General features: G+C 42.7%; 1 protein-coding gene across 1 annotated transcript in view; it reads left to right on the top strand.

The window, feature by feature from the left end:
- Positions 1-12,630, top strand: part of ZDHHC14 (zDHHC palmitoyltransferase 14) — a 718,799-nt gene that overhangs the window by 410,557 nt on the left and 295,612 nt on the right. The gene's annotated exons all lie outside the window — the stretch shown is intronic.

The following is a 12,630-nucleotide window of genomic DNA, read 5'->3' as shown; positions in this document are numbered from 1 at the left end:
ACTATTTTGAAGTAATATGTATCACTGTACGTCTTATGTTTATATGAAGTATAGTCATCAATCTAGGAAATGTACCACTATGATTATGTTTTACCCCTTAATTTTTTACCATATGACAAACCATTATCACATTATGTCTTCAGTGTCGATTCCCTGATGAAGGGCATGAGTGTAATGCCCGAAATGCATTGGATATCACATAATGACATTGCCTGAAATGCATTGGATCACAATCCATATGAAAAATGCAAAGAAATTGAAATACGAAAGAAAACTAATTCCATTAAATGATTCATATATTCAACTAATATAGAACCGAGTGGAAGTATTTTTTTCCCTCAACGGGAAAGATAATTAAAATGTGTGCCTTAAAGGGATGATATTGGATACTGTCCGATTTCACATCTATGCATTAACGAGACGACGCTGGACCCTCGTCGTTACTTTTAGGAGCACCATAAAAACATTTTCTACCTTCAAAATAAACATTGTCATAACCACAGCTGTGCATCTACCCAATATTCTATCACTACTCTCTATGCTACCACTGCCTATAATGAATCCCAGACTCTCCTTAAGGTCCGTCGTCTTTTGGATACATGGTCTCCGAAACATATTTCATGGTGGGGTCGCCTCCAGACTCTCAAAATGATGATCACACCGATTATTAATTTTGTTTCATCCATGCTTCCGGTTAAATTATCAGATTCCTTTTTTCGCGAAATCGATGGTCTGACTTCTAAATTTCTGTGGAATGACAAACGTGCTAGACTTGCATACAAATTTTTGCGTCGGCCTTGCGATATGGGGGGATGCAATTTTCCTGATTGGGAAAAATACCAAACTGCCTTTCTGGCTTCTCAAGGAGCTTTATGGTTCTCTCCTCCATCTCTTCATATTCCCTCTTGGTTTCTCATAGAACAAGAATTGGCATCCCCTTTGCCTACTGCCTCTTTTTGCACGACATCTAGTTTACATATCCTGTTTTCTCGTTCTATCATTATTGATACAATTGCTGCGGTCAGGAAAGTAGACAAGAAAGTGGCAATTCCTTTACACAAAACTAGGTGGTCGTCTATCTGGCGGAATTCCAAAATTAAACTCAACATTACTCCCAACCTTATGGCCTACTGGGTGGATAAAGGGATCTCGCTTGTTAAACATCTGTATGACGCTTCTGATCAACCATTACCTTTTTCCACCTTGGCTCAAACGCATTCTTTAACAAATCTTGATTTTTATACTTTTCTAAAAATTAAAGTGGCCCTTGCTAAAGTCCGTCTTCATCCTACCTCTTCTCTCATCTCACTTTTTCATATTTGGATCAAATCTGGTCACGTCGCCTCCAAAATTTATAAATTCTTGTCATCTGCTTCTCTACCCGCACAGACGGTTGCTCAGCAAAAATGGATCCATCACTTTGATCCTGCTATTACAGATCATATTTCCTCGGAGACTTGGCAATTAATTGGTAAACTCTCTCTCCGTAATAAAATTGCACCATCTTTAATGCAATCTAAGTTTTTCTCTATCAATCTCCTCCATTGGACGCCTGTGCTTCTTCATTCGCTAAATCTTAAAGATGACAACCTATGCTGGAGTTGTGGTTTGTTGCCAGGCGATTTTCATCATATGTTTTTTGGTTGCTCTTTGCTTCAGCCTTTTTGGGACCTCATCCATAAACATCTCTCTCTTATTTTTGGTATTGAGTTCCAACTTTCTCTTCCTTTAATTTTATTGGGCCCACTGGCTGCCCCTACTCCTCTCCCATTGGATCCTCTGGATTTACAGTTGATGGATCTTCTCCTTTCTATTGCTGTGAAAATCATTCTTATGGAATGGAAATCCTTTTCTTTGGTTTCCTATCATACATGGTGGGCCTGGGTTTCCTTTTTACGTAGTGCTCACACGTCGGTTGATCAAGCTCACCTTTCTCCATCTATTTCTAGGGGGGTTTGGAAAGCTTTGGATGATTATATGGAGTTGTCCTCAAAAGGGTTGGTTCCTCAGTTTCCTTTTGATATGTCTGTCTAAGTGTTGTCCTTTAATTTTCTAGGTTGGTTAGTCCTGTTGGAATCCTTCCTCTTTTTCTTCTTTTTCTTCTTCTTTCTCTTCTCTTTCCTGTCCTCTACTCCCTTTCATCCTTCTATTGCTCTCTCTCTTCTTTCCTCTCTTTTCTTATCCTATTTCCTCCCCTGTCCCCATCACCATATTTGATAGTGATACGTTTGTTTAGTACCCAGCTAATAGCTTTTCCCTAATTGAATTCTCTACTTTATAACTGGCTACTTTTAATTTTATATGCATTTACCTTGATTATTTCTCAAGTTTAGCCCCTGATTGTATAGCTCTCTTGCATTAGTGTATCACTTGAATTGTATTCTGATCCTTTTACTTTATATCAATTCTTTTTCAATAAAATTTTCTTGAAATCAAAAAAAAAAAAAGGATTCAGAACATAACACAGTGGTTAGCATTGACTAACAATAAAAATGTATTTCCACCCAACTAACCCCCTTTAGCAGAATCAAGATAATGAAAGACTGGGGAAAAACATAAGTTACTAACTTGTACCATTTAGTGTGTAAGCAGCTCCTTGATGACAGTTTATAGGTCACTGTGTTAGATTATGATTGTCTCTTATGAGCTGCAGAGTAACAAAAGAATCTCCGTGACAAAAGCAGTAACCCATTGACCTATGCACATAAAATACTGTTTTTTAAAATGCATGGCACACCTTCTTTTCCGCAGGCATATTAACCCTATGTGCTACATTAGATATGTCAAACCTACCACTGGACAAAACTCATCTCTCTCTAGCAGGTACATTAATCACTGGTGTTATCTTTAAACTTTTATTGTTGCTCGAAAACTGCTAATTCTACAAGGAACTTTGCAGTGCTTTTAAAACTGCTGCCTGTGGTCCCCCTGGGAATGTATCACAGACCCCTGGGGGTCCAATGACCCCAGTTTGGGAAACACTGGACTAGGGTTCACGATTTCAGTCGTCATTTTGATCCCTAAGAAGACAACAGTATCATCACTAAGACTCAAGATATACCCAAGCTCGAGAATTATGAGTAAAAATGGACCTTGCAAATGACTCAGCGGGTAATGCAAAATTAGTAGTCCCTAGGGCGTGATACCTGTGATTAAGAAGGGGGCATTAAGAATAATGAACAACCAAATGTCTACGACTTACTGCTAATAAAATGTTTCATATCACTAGTGTGGTTACATTATAAGGCAATAGAAATAATATTTTTTATGTGTTCGCTTGCATAGCACAAACATTATTCCACAGGACTCTTAAATGGGAACAGATTTCTACAAACAGATTTGTAGTGTGAGCAATATAATACATATTTTCAACTTCACATGAGGGTAGAACATAGTATAATTAATATTTTCCAATGTGTCTGTTGATCAGTCTTAACACATAGTCAGGCAGGAGAAGGGTAAAAGTATAGAGTAGTGGCATCCTTGTATTAGTATGTTTCTTCTACTGGTAAGAGTTTCAGCTTCCAATGATAACTTCTGTAACTTTTTGAGAATTTAAATTTTTTTTTAATTTAAGCAAGCTGTATGTCTAAATCTAAGTTTATAATTTTTTTGTTAATTGAGACAATAGTCTCAACAGGGTTCTGTTTCTTTGTCACTATCTTTTCCACTGGATGTGTTTTTCTGCCATGCGTCAATTCAGGTGTGATTTCTTCATCTGTATATTCCAAGCTGTTCTTTTGATGATTACTTTTGCTGTCTCCAAGTGGAAGTGTGATATCCCTGTTAACATACATATATGGCCAGTTTGGAAATTCCTAGTCAACAAACATGCTCTCAATTCGCCTGTTTCCATTGCTGCTCCTGCAAGTATGGCTTAGATGTCGAAATTGACCATGTGAGGTGGTGTGGTAAGAAAGGAACGGAGTAGAGAAAGATTGGAGGAGGGGCTAGACTGTCTAGTAGGAAAGCTCTTAATCAAGGTGCCTACGCTGGAGCCATTGGCACTCCGGCTGCGATTGGAAGCTACACACTGCGGTATACCCATAGGGGCTGCGATGCACCTGATATCTGCCTATGCTGATGACCTAATCATATATGTGACAGATATACTAGGGGGCCTAGGTCCCATCCCCCGTATCTTTGCCCACTTTGAATTAATTTCAGACTTGGCTATTAATGAATCCAAATCAAATGCTTTCTTTTTTCACGACCGCTTGTGTCCAGACTGTATCATCTTTGGGAGGCTTACACTACCAACGGGCCCACACACCTTTAAATACCTGGGCATTAATGTCTACCGCTCACAGGTGGACCTGCTGAAGGGTAACCTCAGTAAGGCTGTTCGGGGTATACGGTCTCAGGTAGCCTTCTGGATCACGCTCCAATTGACAGTTATAGGGCGGGTGGCACAGTCGAAAATGGTGGTACTTCCTCGTCTTCTTTACTATTTCGCAAATTTGCCTTTACTGGAATCATCGACCATTTTTACTACACTGGACACTATACTGTTAGAGCTAATTTGGGGTGAGGTTCGGCGTAGAATAAGTTTAAAGAAACTTCAGATAGATACACGTAGGGGCGACCTGGGTGCACCAGACTTTAGGGCGTATTATTACGCGTGCCAATTGCAGTGGTTATCTTCTGGACGGCAGGACGAAACTTACAAGAAATTGGCTACACTACTAGACATATAGAGCAGGGAACTCTCCACACTTTACTCTTACCAAAGAGCAGACCTCCCTCGACTTTACCACCCCTATTGCACACTGCAGTGCAATGTTGGAAAAAAGCCCCGAAATACACTACCGATGGAGGGCGTTATGCAGACAATATCTCATTACTAGGAATACCACAGGCGAGCGGCAGATTGACGCGACAGACGATTGGACCTTGGCTGGACGCGGGGTTGGAGACTGTTGGGACATTATTTGAAGGGGGGACACTGATGGATCATGATGCCTTCACGAGACACACCGGAGCGCCAACTGCGCTATACATGAAACATGCAGCCTTACTGCAATATGTTAAGAGACAGTGGTCTCCACAATGAGAGGAACCCAAAGTGAATGAGCTAGTAAAGTATCTGTATTTGATGGGGAACGGCAGTCATCTTATTAAGTGGTTATATAGCAGCATCCGCACGCATGCCAGACTCCCTCTAGATAACATCCGAGTGCAGTGGCCGCCGGATATGGGACGAGAGCTCACTGACAGAGAATGGAAACATGTAATAGAGTACCCATGTAAAATACCTCGCAATGCTAAGTTCAAGTTTATTCAAGGCATGATACTACATAGAGCCTATTTAACACCGCACAGATTGCAGAGATTGTACCCGGCCACTGCCCATCAATGCCCCAGATGTAAAACACCAGCAACAAATTTACTTCACATGCTATGGGCATGCCCCTGCCTTGCGGTTTTTTGGGGAGGGATTACGAGATCACTTGAGGGGACTACTCATCTCTCCATAGGGGGCGCAGCACTGGAGTGCTTATTAGCCATCCGTAGACGTACAAAAACACAGAAGGTCCAACTACGGTTTCTGGTCCTGGCGCTCATAGTTGCTAAATGGGCCATCACTATGCACTGGAAGTCGGCCAAGGCCCCTTCGCTGCACATGTGGCACAGTGAACTGTCCAAGTGGGCAGAGGCGGAAAGTGCAGCACTGCGTAGGGAGGAGGCCTACGGAAGACACCAATATCCCTAGACTGGGACACAATGGTAGAAGCACATAAAAGTACTGATCCCGAAGACACCCCGGACGTTCCGCACACACAACCATAGAACAGTGGATCTTTTCCCCTTTTTTTGTTGTAGTTAGCTACTCAAGGCTGGTTAGAGGTGCAGCAATGTGACCAGTTAAAGTAACTTATGAAGTCTGTTCGAGGAGATATATATCAGTAGAATAATATGTTTGGTAGCCGGGGCCTGGGGGCAGGGGGGGTGGGAGTTGACAGGGTGGAGGGGGGTTTCATGGGTATCAATTGCACATAGATGTATGTGACATGATCGTTGCCATATCACAACGGGAGGTGAGCTATGTGTGGCTTTCTCTTCCCTTTTCTTTAACCCCATCGCCTCTGTTGTTGGACATACTGCTTCTTACATGATGAATATGCAGGTGGGGCTTGTGTATTGTTGTGTGATCTGTGCCAAATGGTGTGCATAATAAAAAAATCAAGGTGCCTTATCAGTGCCTACTTTGGCAAGTGGATGCAGGTGGTGGGCACCAGCACTCATTTTTGAAACCAGAGGTTTATTATTTATAGTCAGAGTTTGTTCCGAGAGAAAGAAAGGAATAACAGGGGAGAATCAGGAGGAAGAGAAAAGTACGAAAACAGTGCACATGTGGTAAAAGCTAGAGAAGAATAAATCCGATATTGTGATAAAGAGAGAGAAAATAGGGAGGTGGAAGAAAAAGACGAGTTGAAATCAAAATTAGGCAGTTCGGTAAACTTAACAATTGTGTTTTTTACAATGGAGGACAATTTATTAGATACGTCAAGCTGCATAGCAGATTAACATTTTGTTTGATGGTGTGCATCTCTTAATGGCCTCCTTTCACAAATGATCTACTAGCAGCAAATATGAAAGAGGCGTGCATTAGAACCCCCCATCATCATGCACTGCTCTTTCATCCCCATTATATTTTTAACGAGTTCAATTTCCAGGAAAAATTTGATATTCTTGTAATGATTTCACATTCTATTTTATTGTCATGCCTCTTCCTGGAAAGACGAGCGAGTGTGCTGCACAAATCTGCACTTGTGCAGCAAATTAATATAACTCCTATTCAGTGATGGTAAGTAGAAGAGAGCTGCATGCTCACTTCTCCTCAATTGAACATTCTAAGACTATTGGAAAATGCTGAGGAGCTCTGTAAAATTGCATGGCTTTGACTGGTCAGGCTTTTAATTATATTCATTCAGTCCTTATTGGAATCATAAGACATCCACATAGCTGCCAAGTTTTCATGTCACATACGTGTGACATTTTCATATTTTCAGTGCATTGATGTGTGACATTTCAGTACTTTATTTGTGACATCTTGCTTGACACCTTAAGGAAAACAAAGTAAGTAAGTTCTTTTTAATGGGGTAAATATCTGAAAACCCCTTCTTCGGAATGTAATCGCCTACATACCGGCTCCAAACAGCGGCTGTGCTCCTGAAGTGCTTATTGCATCCAGTTTTCCCCATATGTGTACCTCTGGGCCCTCTTCCAGTAAAAGATTTTGAAACAGGACAGACGTGGAATGCTGTTCACAACATGCTCAAAATAAACAGGCACAGGAGCAGTCAGTGACTGGCTCCTGCTGTGGATTCTCACATTTGCAGATGTGGACCAGTGCCCATGGACATTCAATTGCTTGCTGTCCTTGTGTTGAGAGTGCCTCCAGTTCCACACACACCCAAAGATGATATAGGGAAGTGAAGGGTTTGTGGGGCATATTATCAAGGGATTTTTCTCCGCTTTTTTGGCTTTAAAAGCCAAGAAAGCGGAGATAAAATTATCTCCCCATCAGCAACAGGGTGCTAACACGCAAATTCGCCTGTTAGCACCCTTTTTCTCTACGCTACCCCTTGCATCTCTAATGAGATGCAAAGGGGGCGTTCCAGAGAAAAATAATAGGAGAAATGTTGTTAAGCGACATTTCTCCTATTATCAAGGATTTCGCTAACCCTGTTAGTGATAAAAAAAAGCAGCGCTAACCGCGGTTAGCACTGCTTTTTTTACACCTGGTATTTTCCTGACTTAGCCATGATATCCTATGGAAGATGGATATCATGGCTAAGTTTGTGAGCCACTATCATCAAGCTAACGCCAAACTCCGAGAGATTATCGTTGGTTTTCCAGCGATAATCTCTCAATTGGCAGTTAGCGCGAGGATTTTTATCACTTCTGAGATAAACCTTGCTAATAGCAAGTTATCTCTGCAATAATTTCCGGCGATGCTTAGCGTTAAAAAATGTGTTGCTAAGCATCGTTAGCGATAAATATCGCTAATCGTTGGTAATATGCCCCTGTTTTCCTCTGTCAGTGGGAAGGCTAGATCTGATTTAGACTTGGTTGGTAATCAAAAATCCTATTTCTGCAGGAGGTTCTTGAACTGAACGAGAATCCACCAGGGGCCCTATTAAGTAAAGAGCAACCTTTCTCTGTTTGCGCCCGGTGCAGCTTAAAACAGGTGCCTGTTGTCTGTGGCAGAGACATCGGCCGGAGGCGCCCCCCCTGAGAGGACTAATTCTGAGGCCAAAGGTAATCAGTGCTACACCAGTCACTTACGGTGTAAGCCCGAGACAACACTTAGTCTAAATACGGAATACAGAAACACACCGTGGACCACAAACATTTGGGACTAATATCTGCACAGACAGTCAGAGAACATTAGTCGATCATCAGACGAATTTCTTTATAATTTCTCCGAAAGGGAGATCATTAACAAAGATAATGAGAACCCCCTGGTTTTAATAGTATGCATGTATCTGTCTGTTGTCGAGTTTCATGTTGGCCCTGAAGAAGGTGAACTAAAGCAATGACACCACCGAAACGTACGTAGGCCATACGCACCTGAGACCCTCACACAAAATAGAATGAAACCTTGAAGAAGACGTGGGTCCCTTGCTCACTTTGCCACTGGATTCAAGCTAGCCTGGCTGATGACAGCTGATTAGCCAGAAACCGGTCCCAGGATGCTTGTTTTCGGTCCAGGGAAGACATGGCTTGGCAGTTTGGGCTGGACTGTTCCCATGAGGCACAGGGTCAGACTGATTTGCAAATGGCCATGTCTCAACTGGTGTGGCGGAGTGAGCTAAAGAATAATGATGGATTAAACCCATATCAGTTGACTGGGGGTGAGTGCTTGCAATGTTCAACACTCCGCCCATCATCTCCTTTGGTTGTGCTAAGTATTATGGCAATTAAACCTGCTATTATAATCTTAAACAAGCCGACAAACTGACTGTGTCATACAAAACACCGACATTTCCTAATAAAATATCCGTTTAAACAAGCTGACAAGTTGACTGTGTCATAAAAACATCGACATTTCCTAATAAAACACCTGTTTACTGTTTGCGTGCTACATTGTTTTGAAGAATATCATTCTTATTTCACAGCAAAAATTGTTATTTACGGTTTGAGGCAGGGGAGTAGCCAGAAATTGTAAATACTCCCCACTTTCAACCCAAGCTTTGATGGCAACAAACAAGCGAGGCATTTTGAGCCCAATACTCCCTAAAGAACTCGCTTGTCGCTTCCATCCAAGAATCAACCTATTCATCCTTTCACCCTTCCATCCACCCACTGATATCCACCATTTCACCTTTACATTTTCTCATCCAGTCATCCTTTCATCCATCATTTAATCTTTCACCATTCCATCCAACCATTAACCATTTTATGCAATCCACCCACCAATGCCTGCATCTATTTATACATCCATCCACCTATACATCCATCATTTTACCTATCCATCCATCATTAAAGGCTTAATTGATCATTTTGCCCATCCATTCATGCATCATCATCCGTTCTCTCTGATTTGCATTTATGTTGTCATCCAGCCATCCTCTCAAATTACCATTTACCCTGCCATACTTTCACCCACCAATCCATCCATCTTCTCAGATTTCCATTTTACCTGCTATTCTCTCATATACCCATCCATGCTCCCAGATTTCCACTTGCTCTGCCATCCATCCGTCAGTCCATCTATCCATCCATCCATCCTCTCAGATTCCCATTCACTCTGCCATCCATCGATTTCCTCATATTTCAAGTTATTCTGCCATCCATCCATCCAACTTTCCATCCTTCCTGTCATATTTCAATTTACTCTGCCATCCATCCATCCTGCATAGATTTACATTTACACTGCCATCTTTTCATCCACCCAACCATCCTCTCAGATTTTCATTGACTCTGCCATTCTTTCATCCACCCATCTCCCCATTATCTCATATACTCATCCACCCATCCTTTCACCCAATCATCTACCCATCCTTTCACTCACTCACTCATCCATCCTTTCACCCACTCATTACACTTGTCCACCCATATATCCTTTCACCGAACCATCTTTTTACTAAATCATCCATGCAACCTTTCACCTCCCCATCCTTTCACCCACCCGTGCATCCATTCTTTTACCCAGCCATCCTTTCACCCACACATTCATCCTTTTACCCATCCAACCTTCCACCAACCCACTCATTCTGCCATCCATCCATCCTTTCACCCACTCATCCATCCATCTTTTCATCCACCCATCCTTTCTCCCACTCATTCATCCCTTTACCCACCCATCCTTCCACTCATCCATCCACCCTTCCACCCCCTCATCCTTCCATCCACCCATCCTTTCACTCACTCATCCATCCACCCATACATCCATCTTTTCATCTCCCCATTCATTCACCCACTCACATGTCCATCCTTACATCCACTCACACTTTCACCCACTCATCCATCCTTTCACTTATTAATGCATTCACTTGCCCTCCCTCCTTTCCCTTTGTATTCTGCCTGTCTTTCTTTCTTCCTTTTTACCTTAATTATAAGCTTTTATTTGCTAAGTTGTAGATAAAAAAAAGCCCAGAAAGAACCTCACCCCGCTGTAGCTGGTAAAGCGGGGGCTTCTCAACACCCTTGTATGTACCTCCTAATTTCTGGCCCGGTTGCAGTGCACGGTTGCTCCGGATTTAAGGTAGCACTGCCACCAGAGAGTAGGAAAAGCAGATTACCAGTTGCTTCTCCTTTGGTACTTAAATGGGACCGATGTGTAGACTGGGCGTCCACCTCTAAAGGGAATGCCTAATACCTCTGTTGCTGCTACAGAAGCCACCAGCATCGTCCTGCATTAAATGGATCCTTCATTCCTCGAAATCCAGAATTCATCCAGCTAGGCTGTGCACAGCGACATCGTTTGCGGAAATGTGATGACCCTGGTGTGATGACCAGCGGCTCGGTAGATAAGCTTTTCGGAAACCACTTTGCGATTTCGGTTCAACAAGAAACAGGATGCGGTTGTTGGTCCTCGGATATATCAATGCATAGCCGCACATGACTGGTCCTGCTTGGGTGTGCCTGCTGCTCTAGTGGTGACAGGGAGATACAACAGCAGGCCCCCCAGTACACGCAGCGTTCACTTAGCATGAGCAGTGTCAGTCGACCTGCCGCAATCACCTACCTACCCACTCCTCCACATGAAGAAACATGTCTAGTCTGCATGGTCCAACCAAAGTAAAACAAGCATTTGCAATGCAATAGGTCTCGCATTTGTTAGAGTTTGAGTTATTGGCATTGTAAATATATTGTCAGCCCTATGGTGGTGTTTGCAGTGAAGTGAATTTATGTAAATATAAATAAATAGTTGCATGTATTGTAGTGGACGATGTATGTGTTTGCGAACTGTAATGTTCATTCTTGGTGCGGTGCTTGGATTTTTCACAATCCATATGTCTTCAGAGAAGGAACATTGATTGCAGCCCCTCTCTTACACCCCCCCTCAATATTGTTCCAGCACCACCGCTCCCACATAGTACAAAACAATGACAGCACACTTCCAACCACACACCTTACACATTGTGGCTTGCTGACAAAGTAGCCAAGTGCTTCTGTGCCCCACAAACCTGTAGTAAGCGCTATATAATTGCTGCAATACAATACACTAACTTTCAGCAAAATGCTGCGGGTCTTTAATGATCACGAGAAATCACGCAGGTGCTACAAACTCAAAATGAGTCCTGAAAAGTGAGCAGTCCCAGAGTGTCTGCCTTTAAGGAGAAGGTGGTAAACCAGACAATAAAATAGAACGCATTCCCAAACCCTGCGTGTCCAGTGTGATTTCACCACTCTGGTGACAATTCAAGATGGCGCGGCCCTGAGTCAGCTGCGGTGATCTAGTGGCCGTGTGCAGACATCTCACTGCAAGTTCTCAGAGTCCCACTTCAGTACTCTGCGTGATCCTGAGCAGCAGTTGTTTTTTACCTTTGTCTCATTTGCATAAAGGGCGGAAACCTGGGAGTGCACTAAATGGATTCACCGAACAAGAAACAATGCATCACATGGTGTGAAGAGGTTTTAATGGGACCATCTGTTATACACAAACAGGGTCGGAATTCACGCGCAAAATGTCTTGTGTCGCGACACTCACGCCCCCATTTATGCCGCGGCTTGTCCTGCGATAAGGGGGAGGGGACCGGCACCCGCACTGCAGGGGTATGGACCTGCATATTTTAATATCATTCACACAAACTTGAACTGTGAATAACCAGATGTGCTTGTTTTCACCCCCTCTCCCCCGTTGTTCAGTGTTCGCTCCCATCGTGGCGCACAGCATAGTTAAGAGATGGTGCTAGATTGTGGCAGCGGATGAATGAATGCTATTTACAATAATAAAAAAAACGAGACCTGTTCCATTGCAAATGCAACTTTTGTAAAGCGCCCATGCTGCGCTTTCACGTTAATGTCGGCCACACCCCTTTTATTAGACAAGCCGCGTCTAAAGAAAGGGACGCGGCCGCCATTAATGTGAAAGTGAAAAACCATCGCACTTTTACTAAAAAAAAAAACACCTGTTTGGCAAGTTTGCCTGTGGTGTAACTTCGAAGAGACTCCTTG

Source organism: Lissotriton helveticus, chromosome 6 (genome assembly GCF_964261635.1).
Source record: "Lissotriton helveticus chromosome 6, aLisHel1.1, whole genome shotgun sequence".
NCBI lineage: Eukaryota > Metazoa > Chordata > Amphibia > Caudata > Salamandridae > Lissotriton > Lissotriton helveticus.
The sequence above is the reverse complement of the archived record's forward strand: the minus strand, read 5'-3'. Positions and strand labels throughout refer to the sequence as shown.